Genomic DNA, 12143 nt, shown 5'->3' on the forward strand with positions numbered 1-12143 from the left:
CTGATGAAGAAATTAGTTAGTTTAAAAGTTTACAGATGCAATGAAACGCAAGCAGCAAAGCAATCATGAAGCTAGCCAAATGCTTAGAGGGAATAGATTGCGGCAAGCATCAACATATACATATATACCTCATAGATACATATGGATTGAACAAAGAATGACAGTTCCACTACGCATATAGCAGTCGTGAAGAACAAATTCAATGTCGCAGTTACAAATACATATCAGCTAAAAAGTTGGATGAGCCAAAGAGCCAAGGTCTTATCAGAACTATAAATTGACTGAAATTAGATACAATTAACGTGAAAGAACAGAAGCTCCTGTTCAAGAAGGTCAAGTATAAACAAAGACGTCAGAAGACTATTGGAAAATACAGTTAAATACACGAGAATGGCTCAATTCATGGTGTCCAGTCACGTGATGGAAGAAAATTGGACACATGAGGAGATCACATCTACGCATGGAAGCCAGACAGTACCCATACTCCTTAAAAAATCCCAGAGAACAGTACAAACTGAAGGCCAACTTCAGACACTAATTGACACTGAAATGTGGAGGTGATGATGGAGTGTCCTTTTAATTGGTGGGAAGCTGGTATCGAGACAAGCTCACCCCCACCTGGTTGTTCAGTCTGCATGCAGCTCACGTAGGTGGAAAGTTATTGACAGGGGTTAGTAGCCAGCCAATTGTAGAGGACCGCATAGTTGGCGGTCCTATAGTTGTGTCACCAATTGGACGTCGTGCATTTAGTGACGTTCATAGTGGCCATTTTGAAGGGAGGGCTTAGCGTCCTACCTGTTGTTGGCTATCCAATTATTTCTCTCTGTTACTCTATACAGATATTACACCTATACTTAGTAGTTTACTTAGAGCCAATTCCGCTTTCCGATAGGTTTTAGAAGTTTGCCACGTAGGATGACGTTGGTAATGACGCAGGTCTACACGTCAGTAGTGACACATTTGGTCTATAAAAAAGATGTCTTTTCTTAAATGAGAGAGAGTTTGAGTATTGAGCGATTGCTGATGTTGGTTGTACTCCCTGTTTTACTTACTTACATTAAAACAGACAAACATTTTGCCATGCTATTTGTGTCGTCTGAATTATTGATGTTTGATTAAAATCTGCATCCCCATCCATCTCAAGGGTATTGCTACTCATCTTAAAGGGATGGAAGTCTCCAGTTCAGAGTAACATTTTCTTATTGCAAACTCAACCTTTGTTCCCTGGAGATGATGAGCCCAGCAGATCTCACATTATGGAAGACGGACGGACAGGGCTGGGGCCAATGGCCTGGCACCTCCTATCGGGCAGGCTGACCATGTATAAGGTCTCACCAACCAGCCACGAACATGAACATGAACTCTGTAATTGCAGAGTTCTTTATGATCCAGTCCATAAGGGCATGCTCGGTTGGTGTCCGAATTGTGCACTGAAGCAGTTATCATGTCTACTGAGTTAAGGAAATGGTGACAATGTGAATTCTTAATTCAATACAAATGGTTCTAATGCATCAAGCTTATGAATCCAGAACATTTCTCCACGAAGAAGTAAATCAGGGGTATTGCCTTCTCTGGGTGGTTTTGTCATTATTTCCAGAATTACAAATCTCAGTTGACAATACTGTGTTTGTTCATTTCAAAGTGTCTTGCTACTGGTGACTTTGGGTTCTTCGTTCTGATGTTAGATTTGTGTTCAGAAAGTCGCTCCTTCATTTTCCTTGTGGATTGGCCAAACATTCAATTTGCCACAGGGGAAGATGAGTCCATATACAAACAAATTTGGAATCACATGTGGCATATTGATGCAATTTGATCTTTTGGCCTGTGCAGGTATGTGGCAGTGTTAGGGAGAATTCTCCTTCTAGGGCTAATTTCCCTCCCCTAGTGAGACCCCAGCAGCTTTTGGTAAGGGTGTACACCTTTTTGTCCACGCTTACATGTGTTTTGCCATGTGTGTTTCTACTATTTGTGTGATCTTGGGCTCTGGGGCACACCACTCCAGGAGCCTTCTTTGTTGTGTGCTACACAGCACCTTCAGTGCAGTAACACAGGGTTGTCTTTGATATTTCCCTCTGACTCCATTTCCCTGGGGCTGACTACTGTCCCCCAGAGAAAAGTACAGTTACCATGAACCTTACATAGTTACTTGAACCACAGATCCTGTACACCCCATCTTAAATGGAGTACTGGAAAGGGTTAATCCTTAGCACTTTCTTTATCTGTACCTCCTAGAGCATTGTTTCGCTCTTTTAACATTTAGACTTGGCTGGTGGCAGTGGTATCTACCCTAACTTTTCTACCACGATTATATTATATTAACGTGGTAATGCTTTTGGCTATTTTAGCAGCATTAAGCATACACCCGCTTGACCAAATTGTCTTTCTTTTGGCTTTGGTCGGGTTTATTCACCATTTTCTTTTTGTTAAAGTCCTTCTTGTGTTTTAAACCAGGTTTGCCTTCTTTGTTCACCGTCTTTTGGTGGGCTTCTGCAGAGAAGCACTCCTCTTGGCGCCTGGGTGTCTAGGTGGGCTGAATGTGAGGGAGGGGTGTAGTCACCCCTGCACAGGGTATCCTTGGAAACCCCCTGCTGCGTGATTGACATCCAGGCTGTGTGAATCGGGGTTTTGCGCATAAAAGGAAGGTCTTTTGGGCTAGAAGTCAGAGTCGCCACTGGAACTACAAGGAACCGAAGAGAAGCGGAGAGAGCGACGGCTGCTGCAACTACCCCGTCCCGGTGAAGCCCTGCTGCAGTCCTGAGATATCTACCCTTCAACGACCAGAGAAGATCCAGTCCGGAGTCTTCTTCCCTTGAGCCTGATGGGGATAACCAGCTCATCTTCTTCAGCCAGAGGTCGCTTTCATGGTCGAAATCGCTGCACACTGCTGTAGTGATCCGGATAGCCATTTGAAGACCCTCTCCTGTTTTTAAGGAGCGCACCTTTTATTTATCGTTGCTGCTACCGGCTTCATCCTGTGTGGTGCAGACCCCTTCAGACATCCTCCTTCACACCAAAGCTTCAGGAACCGTGGGTCTGCGGGAAACCAACAGGAACAACTGCCAGGGCACCAGCTGCACCATTGAAATGAGGTACTGTGTTCTGCTTGAGGAAACTGGGTGAATCCCTTTTCTTCATCTTCAAGGCCTGCCCTTGTCTTCCCTCCTTCTTATAACTTTTGCTTCCGAACATTGACAATATCGAAGTACTCTTGGCTACATTGAATCGTGAACTGTCTGTCTGTGTTATCTTCGGCAACAGGTCCCTGGTGTCACTTGACCCTGGCTCCGACCCTTTGACTTTAGAACTCCTGTCTCTGAGTGTTTCTCGATTCTGTCTGCCTAAACAAAGTATTGCCTGTAATTTTTGCCTCCAACTCCCTCTGGGTATCTCAGGTGCTATATGTGTTTTTGCCCCGGTAGCATTTCATGTCACGGATACACATTTATTTAGTAGACCGAACTGTCAAAAAGTGATCGCAATGGTTTTCGCGGTAACGTGTTTTGTTCGTAACACCAATTCATTCAAACACAGGCTACTTACCTTGAGAAATACTGTACCAAGTGAATTGGTTAGTTGTAGTATATTTGACATGTGGTTTGTGTTTAAGTTTAATAGAAGTGTTTTGTTTATAACAGATGGTTTAAAAATAAATGTACTTATATTTTTTTACCTAAAACCTTGAGTCAGTGTTTGCTTCAGTCACAGTAATTGTGGTCCCTTTGTGTAATCTCTGCTACTGCTCATATACTCTTGAGAAAAGCCTGGCTGCGCCACCGCTGCTACCACTCTGACATAGTAGTACAGGCTTGTACCAAAGGTAAACTTCTATTGCCACCTGTAGTCTTAATTGTGTGTAGTGGTCCCTAAGGGCACTGCACAGGATTCTGCCTAACAGGCACTTGGTCACCTTCTTGAACATTAATGCAGTGACAGCAATTTAAGCAGGGAAAGGTGCTTTTTTTGGTTTGTTGAGGAATAGTTTCTGATTGGCAATCCTTTTTGCATTCACTAGATGATCTGGAATGTTGCTCCTCTCATATATGCTGTCATTGGTTGTTTTGGGAATCATTTACACAATTGTGGGCCTATTCGTGTAATCTTCCATGTTCTGGATTCATAAGGTTGATGCATTAGAACCATTTGCATTGAATGAAGAATTCACATTGTCACCATTTCTTTAACTTAGTAATCATGATAACTGCTTGAGTGAAGAATGTGGGACTCAACCCACCCCACTTTCCCCTTTTCTCCTTTCCCGACACAAACACTTTCTCACGGACAGCTCATCATGAGCGAAAACAGACTAACATCAGAGCCGTATATCTGACATGTCCCAATACAATGGTCAGGCAAGGGCAGGAAATTACTGATCATTATACAAACCTGACATCCATCATACTTCCCCACACAGATAAAAGACGGAGCACAAAAGCACACTCTGAGCCAGGCAAAGCACACGAGGAAGCAGCAGTTCCAAGATGCCAGTTTAATGTTATGTTATGTTATGTTATGTTATGTTATGTTTGGTCTGACCACTTTATGGTTACTTTCCTCACTGTCACAAAAACTCCTCCCTCTGTGCCTAAGCAGCTGCGATTCTTAAATGCAGCTGGACCAGAGTACAAAAACCCAAACTATCTTACTCACCACAAAATAAGTGCAACAGTAACAAAATCTGTACCTTATCCACACTGGAAGTAGCCTTCCTAGCTACTGCAAACTACTTGGCCCCGCTTAAACTGTGTAAACGGCAAAGCCATCCCCATGAACCATGGTTTTCCCAAGAACTAAAGGAAAGCAAACTCTGCTGCAGGCAAGCAGAAAGGAAATGGCGCCAAAACTACCTACCTGAATGTAAGTCAATCTATCATAATATGCGTGCCTTATATCAGAGCAATATAATAAATGCCAAACGTATCTACTTCGGTCAGTCGGTCGAGAAGGCCATAAAAAAACCTAAGGCCCTCTTTAATCTTGTCCAATCTTTATCCACCCCCAAAGCTGGACACAATGCGGCCCCTCCCTCCCAAGAGCTATGTAATGCCATCTCTACTTTCTTTGTGGAAAGAATTGCCGCCATCGCAGCACTATTAAAGCCGACTCTCAGTCCCCTCTGAAGCCCCCATTGGTGACCACACCTCTCTCCACTACAGGTTGTTGGTTCACCTTCCCCCACTTCTCTAATACAGAGGTGTTATCCGCTATTCTAAAATTAAAGTCTGCTTCGTCGGAGGGCGCTGCACCTCTTGCCCTTCTGCAGGAATCCTCCACGGACGTAATCAACTCCATCACCTCGGCTGTCAACATCTCCTTTGCGACAGGGGTGATACCCAATTCTCTTAAGCATACTCTGGTCATCCCTTTACTAAAAAAGCCATCTCTCGACCCCGGGGTGCTGGCCAACTATCGTCCGATCTCTCTCCTCCCCTTCCTGATGAAAGTTCTGGAGGCGCTGGTCCCCCCCCCTTCTTTCTGCCTTTCTTGATTCCTCCCACTTCCTTGACCCTTTTCAATCTGGATTCCGACCTGGCAGAGGTGCTGAGTCAGTACTTAATTCTGTCATGGATGACCTGCTGTGCCTGGCCGATCAGGGCGGTGTCGGAGCGGTCCTGTTATTAGATCTGTCGGCATCCTTCAACACCGTCGATCATGCCCTTATAATCTCCCGGCTCTCGGAGGCAGGGATGGATGGCCTAGTGCTAAAATGGTTCACTGGGTTCCTGGCAGACCGATCACAATATGTGTCCCTCCCTCCCTACCGTTCAGCCCCGGTTCATTTATCTTGTGGCGTCCCTCAGGGATCGGCCCCGTCCCCCATTTTATTCAATATCTATATACGATATATCTCTTGCTCCTTATTGCCTCTCATGGGTTCCGCTTTTACTCCTATGCGGATGACAACCAGATTCTGGTTCGTCTCGATCTAACCAAAACCGAAACAGCTTCTCGCCTCAGGCGGTGCCTTGAGGATTTAGGCATTTGGAAGTCACAGAACTGGCTGAAACTAAACGCCAGCAAGACTGAGGTTCTTGTGGTAGGCACATCCAATCCTCAATATTTCTGGACCACTGATTTTTGGACCTTCTCCCTGGGTCCCCTCCTTGTTCCGGTACCATCAGTACACAATATTGGCGTGCGGGTCTCAGCCGCCCTGACTACGGATGAACAGGTCAGTGCAGTATGTAAATCCGGTCACTTCAAGCTTAGGGTCCTTCGTAAGGTCCTTCCGTTTATCCCGGTCAGCAACCAGGCTCCTGTGGTTGCTGCCCTGGTGCTGAGTGTGCTAGATTACTGTAATTCACTCTATTTACCTCAAACTGCATACCTGATAGGACGGCTTCAGCTCCTACAGAATGCTGCGGCACGTTCCATTCTCCATCCCCCTTTTGGTGCCCACATGACCCCGTTACTGTGCCAACTACACTGGCTGCCAGTCGCTCAGCGTATTCTGTTTAAATCTATGTGCATGGTGCACAGGGCCTTCTATGGCATTGGTGCCGAATATTTGCAGGCCAAGTTTCTCGGTACCGACCCGTGCTCTCCGCTCCCAAGGGTCCTGCCGTCTATTGGTACCTCGGTTTAGACCTGCTCGCAAAGGAGGCCGTGCGTTCTCAGTGGCTGCAGCCAAGGAATGGAATCATCTGCCCCTTTCTTGCGCAAGACCCCTGACCATTTCACTTTCCGGCAAAGCCTGAAAACTCTACTGTATTAATTTTTCACTCCGGCTCGGTTGCTTTACTGCTCCCTTCTCTCTCCTAGCACCATGATACCTTTGGGTGAGCGTGCGCTTTATAAAACTCTATAACATAACATAACATAACATAACAATGCAAATATAATTGAATAACAGAGGAGTGACTGAACTTTTGAAGCCAAGAAAGATACCGTAGACAAAGTGGTCCGGTGCCATGTCAGTGCTCATTCAAAGGTCTCTGTTAGATTTCCAACTGGTTGGCAAATGTGAAAAAGGAATTGTGAGATCGAACAGGTCCTGCAACGGGTCAAGCTAAACCCTGTGCACATTCAAAAGTCTTCGTTAGTTAACATGAACTGAAATTGGTCCAAGCCCGGCTGAGGTAGACTAATTGTTTAAGAGGAAGAATCTGAGTCCGAATGAGGGCGATTTGCGGTGTACCGTGAGTCACATAAGAAATAATATTTTCTAAACATTGTAAATGGGGATCTGAGCCCAGAAGAGGGGAATAAATGTAACGATCATTGCAAAGGGATCAGAGACCGGCTGAGGGGGATCCAGGGTGAAGAGTGAATCATCCGAATTGAGTATTTGTGAGTGAAAAGTTACTTTTCGTTTGTTTTTGTACGTAAGGCCCTCTCAATCAAGAGACTTTGATAAGTAAAGAGACTTGAGCACAGAAGGCCCTGACGCTGGTAATTAAACTGCATCCTCGTGCCGAAGTAGCCAAAGAGTGTGCTACGCTCGAGTGAACTGCCTTGTCCCCTGATGAAAACATGGGAAGGGAGGCCAATGGCCAACTTCCTAACATATCATTTTGAACACTTCTTTCTTTTCATAACATTATTCCCTATACTACTTGGAGCCGCAACTACACTCAGGGCAGGGCCTTTGGGGGCCCCGTCTTGCGGAGTGAAATATTGACTCAACTTCCCTCTTTTACTACTGCTCTAAATGGCTTTAAGTTGGCTTTAACCACTCATTAAATCAGCAGCTACAATGAAAGAAGGTACGTCTACTTCGTAACTATCACAAATTACGATTCTTTCATGGCACTGCTGTGGGGCAAATCATTTTTATGCCTGGCATAAATCGGTAGGGCCCCTGAATGTTCCTGAAATACTGCTAATACAAGAAACCATGTCAAGCACGGATATTTTTTTGGAAGGTTATGTATCTTTTTGTGTTCCAGCACGGCGTGCTTCAGTTGGCCGTCCTAGTGGCGGCCTCACTATTCTTATTAAGAATAGCCTAAGATGGGGGGCGTGGCCAGCAGGCGGCTGATGCATTCGTGAGCCTGCACTGCTCCCGTGCCCCCAGCTAAATCCTGAAAGAATCCTGACTTTCCTTCGTTCGTAAGAGTCCACCTGAACTGCCTCCCTGCTGTGGGAACCGGCAAGGCACCTTCACGTCAATTCCCGGAGGAAATCGGTGCGTAGAAACGCACTTTGAAGGGTTTTGCAGGCGGCGGCTCCAGGCGCCGTATGACCAATAGAATGGCCGCCGCACATCGCGGACCCACGATGGGTACCGTATTCCACTAACGTGCCCGCCCTGTGGACCTGCAACGCCCCGGAGAGTGGGGAGCGCCTGTGATGGCTGTGGGGGTACGAGCGGCGATGCGTGTGCTGACACCGGCAACATTTCCTGCTCGGCTGGAGCCGAGCGGGTGCCCCGACCGGGGACTCCCCGCTTCCCGCCCGACGCTTCCCCCGAGATCGGAGGATCTCCCTATCTGGCAGTGCACACGTGCGTGGTGGGAGCACGGGTGCTCTCCATCATCCATCCACGACTGCGACCGCATGGAGCGGCTGCCTTCCACCGCTGCCAGGCCTATGGCTCACTGAAGGCTGTAGCAAGCGGGGAGGAGCAATCCCACCGAACCGCGGAGAGCCGCGACGGCACCGCGGATCTCCCGCACAACGCTGAGCTCCTGATATCCCCTGTGTGCGGACTCTATCCACTTCCCTGGCTTGATCATGGTGGACCGAACTGGCGGTAAGGAGCGGGGGGGGGCGTGTGACTGAAGTCAGCTCCCTTGGGCGCCATCCCCAGGCTCCATACAAACATTCACTGCACTCTAAGCGAACTCACTGTACTACGCCCAAGTTTCCGACCTCCAGCACAGGCGTAGTACAACCCAAGATCAGCTTTATAGCCCGGAGGGGTACCACCGCTGAGATAATTGTTAGCAAGCCACAACGTACAACACTATGCCAATCTAGCCGCAATATGGAGAATTGAAACCATCACACTGCGCCAGCCAAGGCCTGCACGGACGCCGCCTGGGTCCCTCCACCGCCTGTGGCGAACTGTTGCCGATAGCCATCTAGGCCCAGACCAGCGCGCACTACTGCTATCCTCCTCCTAGTGTGTGCTCTAAGGGCAACTACTCAACAACACGAGCTGCGCTGGGTGCACCACCCATACCGCACAGTGTGCGGCTTGCTTGACCTACGGCAGGCTCAGATATAACAGTGGGCTTCTCCACCTCACGAACCCAAACGAGGGCCTACGGCCTGAAAACATTTCTTTCCTTATGACGCACTGTTACACCAAAGCAGCAACCACCACGCCTCACTGCCCTGAAGATACGAGGTGATCATACCTGGAAATTTCCCCCTCCCTCCAATAACTCTTGCTCCTCTGCCCTGCACCTGGCATATCCCTCCAGAAGCAACCTGGATCTTCGCAGTCACTCTACCAGAAAACCAGATATGGGGAAAGAGAAACCCAGAAAGACCTCCACGCAAAGCAGGATTGAACAATACGTGTCCACACCAATGTCTCGTTCCCCGAAGAGGCCGTTGCAACAAGACACTGACTGCATGGATGAGAACATCTCCCTCAGAGACATCATGAGTGCCATTGCCAGTTCAAGAACTTCCATGGAGAAAAGGATGGACAGTATAGGTGCAGATGTATCCTTGCTAAGACATGACCTGCAGAAGCTGACCCCACGCACAGGAGAAGCGGAGATGCAGATATCCGAAACAGAAGATAATCTTTGCGGGGTGAACCGTCAGATGTCTGGCATGATGGCATGCATAAAGCTCCTGGAATCAAGAGCAGATGACAGTGAGGGTAGATCGAGACGTAACAACGTCCGCATACTCGGCCTTCCAGAAAAAGCAGAAGGAGATTGTATGGAGCTATTCCTTGAGAGTTGGCTCGCGGACATATACGATTCACAGTCCTTCTCTAAGTTCTTTTCTATGGAGCGAGCCCATCGCATCCCCACAGGCAAGATCGTACCAGGAGCACCGCCACGTACAGTCATCGCAAGGTTCCTTAACTACAGAGATAGAGATACAGTACTGCAATTAGCGAGATCTAAGGGAACAGTTACGTACAATGGATCTAGAATTGCTTTCTTCCCGGACTTCACCAGAGAAGTGCAGAAAGCACGCCAATCTTTTGATCCCCTTAAGAAATGCCTGCAATCAATGGGTGTAAAATATGGACTAATCTTCCCTGCCCAACTTAAAATATTTCACAAAAATACAACCGTGCACTTCACGGATCCTAGAGAGGCGTGGACTTGGGCTGAAAGGCACATAGACGGCGACTGGAGCACCGTGGGAAGGGGGAGACAAGAATGGAACAGACCACATCCAGAGAGACCACCTGATATGGATCCACAACCGCAACAACAGATTGTGAACCCACAGAATGCAGAGGCTTAAAAATAACGACACTACTCCAGTCATCCAGACCACTGCTAATGTGCTGCATATGTGCTATGCTGCACGTTACGAATGTAGAAACAAAAGACAACTGGCTGGCGGCCACGGGTTGCGCCCCCCTTGAACGGAAAAAGCACCCGAAGCTACGCAAAGCGGAGCTCTGCCTCCCTGCCCTGAGTTTCTTTCTGTGCCACACCACCTGGCATACCGGTACTCTAGAATCGGATAGACTCAGAGCAACCAGATGTAGAATTCAGTTAAATTGTTGAGAAGTTAACACTGGGACGACAGATGCTTCATTTGGGGATGGAGTATGGGGAGGGGGAGTTGGACTCTATGGTTTTATTCAATGTTTAGCATACAGGGACCTGTTGAGCATGCAGAGTGGAGCAAACGCGATGGGACATCAGCGTGTGCAACGGGGGGCACACACCTGCGAAAGTAAATCCCAAAACGTCAATGGCAGCTGAGACCGCCCCGTCCCAAAGAAAGCTCAAACTTTTGGCTTGGAATGTGAATGGTCTTGGTGCCAGTATCAAGAGACAACTAGTTCTCCAACATCTAAATAGACATTCCCCAGATATAGCCCTTCTGACCGAAACGCATTTAGCTGGAAATTAATGCAAATTCTTTCAAAGATCAAACTACCGCACCGCGGTACATGCTGGCTTCTCCATGGGAGCGAGGGGAGTCATCATCCTAATTCACAAAAGACTTCCGCTGGCCATCACCCATACCATACAAGACAGAGGAGGCCGATTTGTATATATTCAAGCAACTCTTTGGAACCAAACGCTACCACTCATGGCAGTATACTCCCCGCCAACCCTCCTCAATGACCTGATAAACGAAATTTCCCCCATCATGGCAGCAAGACCGGCAGATACCTGGGTGCTGGGGGGAGACTTTAACGAGGTCATAGATAATACCCTGGACCGCACACACCTGAGAGCCAGGAACCCCTCCATCACGACCAAATTGGCTTCCTTTGCGTCAGCACTAGGCCTATGTGACGCATGGAGGGCCCTACATGCTGAGTCTCGACAATACTCTTTCCACTCGGGACCCCATGCTTCGATATCACGAATAGACTACTTCTTCCTGCCAAACCAAATCAGTCATAAAATAAGCAATGCTTCCTTCCTTCCACGGGGAATCTCCGACCACTCCCCATTGTTGCTAGAACTGGAAACGGAGAGACCGCGACTGCCCCCCTCTTGGAGGCTGAACTCCTACTACCTGGGCTTCCCGGAATTCCAAGAATTGCTGGAGACAACCACTGTCAACTACTTTGAACTTAATGCAGCTTCAGTTGATAATCCCAGTACATTATGGGAGGCGTACAAGCCGGTCCTACGTGGAGCAATCATATCTTGGACATCCCACAAGAAGAAGGAGCATCGAGAAAAAATTAACGAAATCGAAAGTGAAGTCATGTCCAAGGAGCTGGCGCACATCACCAGAGACACTCCGGAGACGAATAGAGACTTGGTGTTGGCACAGAAGAAGTTACACAATCTTAGCCTAGACTGCGCCCAAAAAGCGCATGCTGCCATGAAGGCGCGTGTGTACGAAACAGGAGACAAAGCGGGCAGAATGCTTGCGTGGCTAGAAAAGCATGATGAAGGACAACAGAAGGTGAAGTGCATTGGAACTCTGAACACTAACCTTGTCCATACCGATGCTGAGATTGCGGACCGCTTTGCTGAATTCTATGAGGACCTATATAAACCCCCTACCGACGCCATATATAGCGCCTTACT

Source organism: Ambystoma mexicanum, chromosome 6q, assembly GCF_040938575.1.
Source record: "Ambystoma mexicanum isolate Mex_15411 chromosome 6q, UKY_AmexF1_1, whole genome shotgun sequence".
NCBI classification, from domain to species: domain Eukaryota; kingdom Metazoa; phylum Chordata; class Amphibia; order Caudata; family Ambystomatidae; genus Ambystoma; species Ambystoma mexicanum.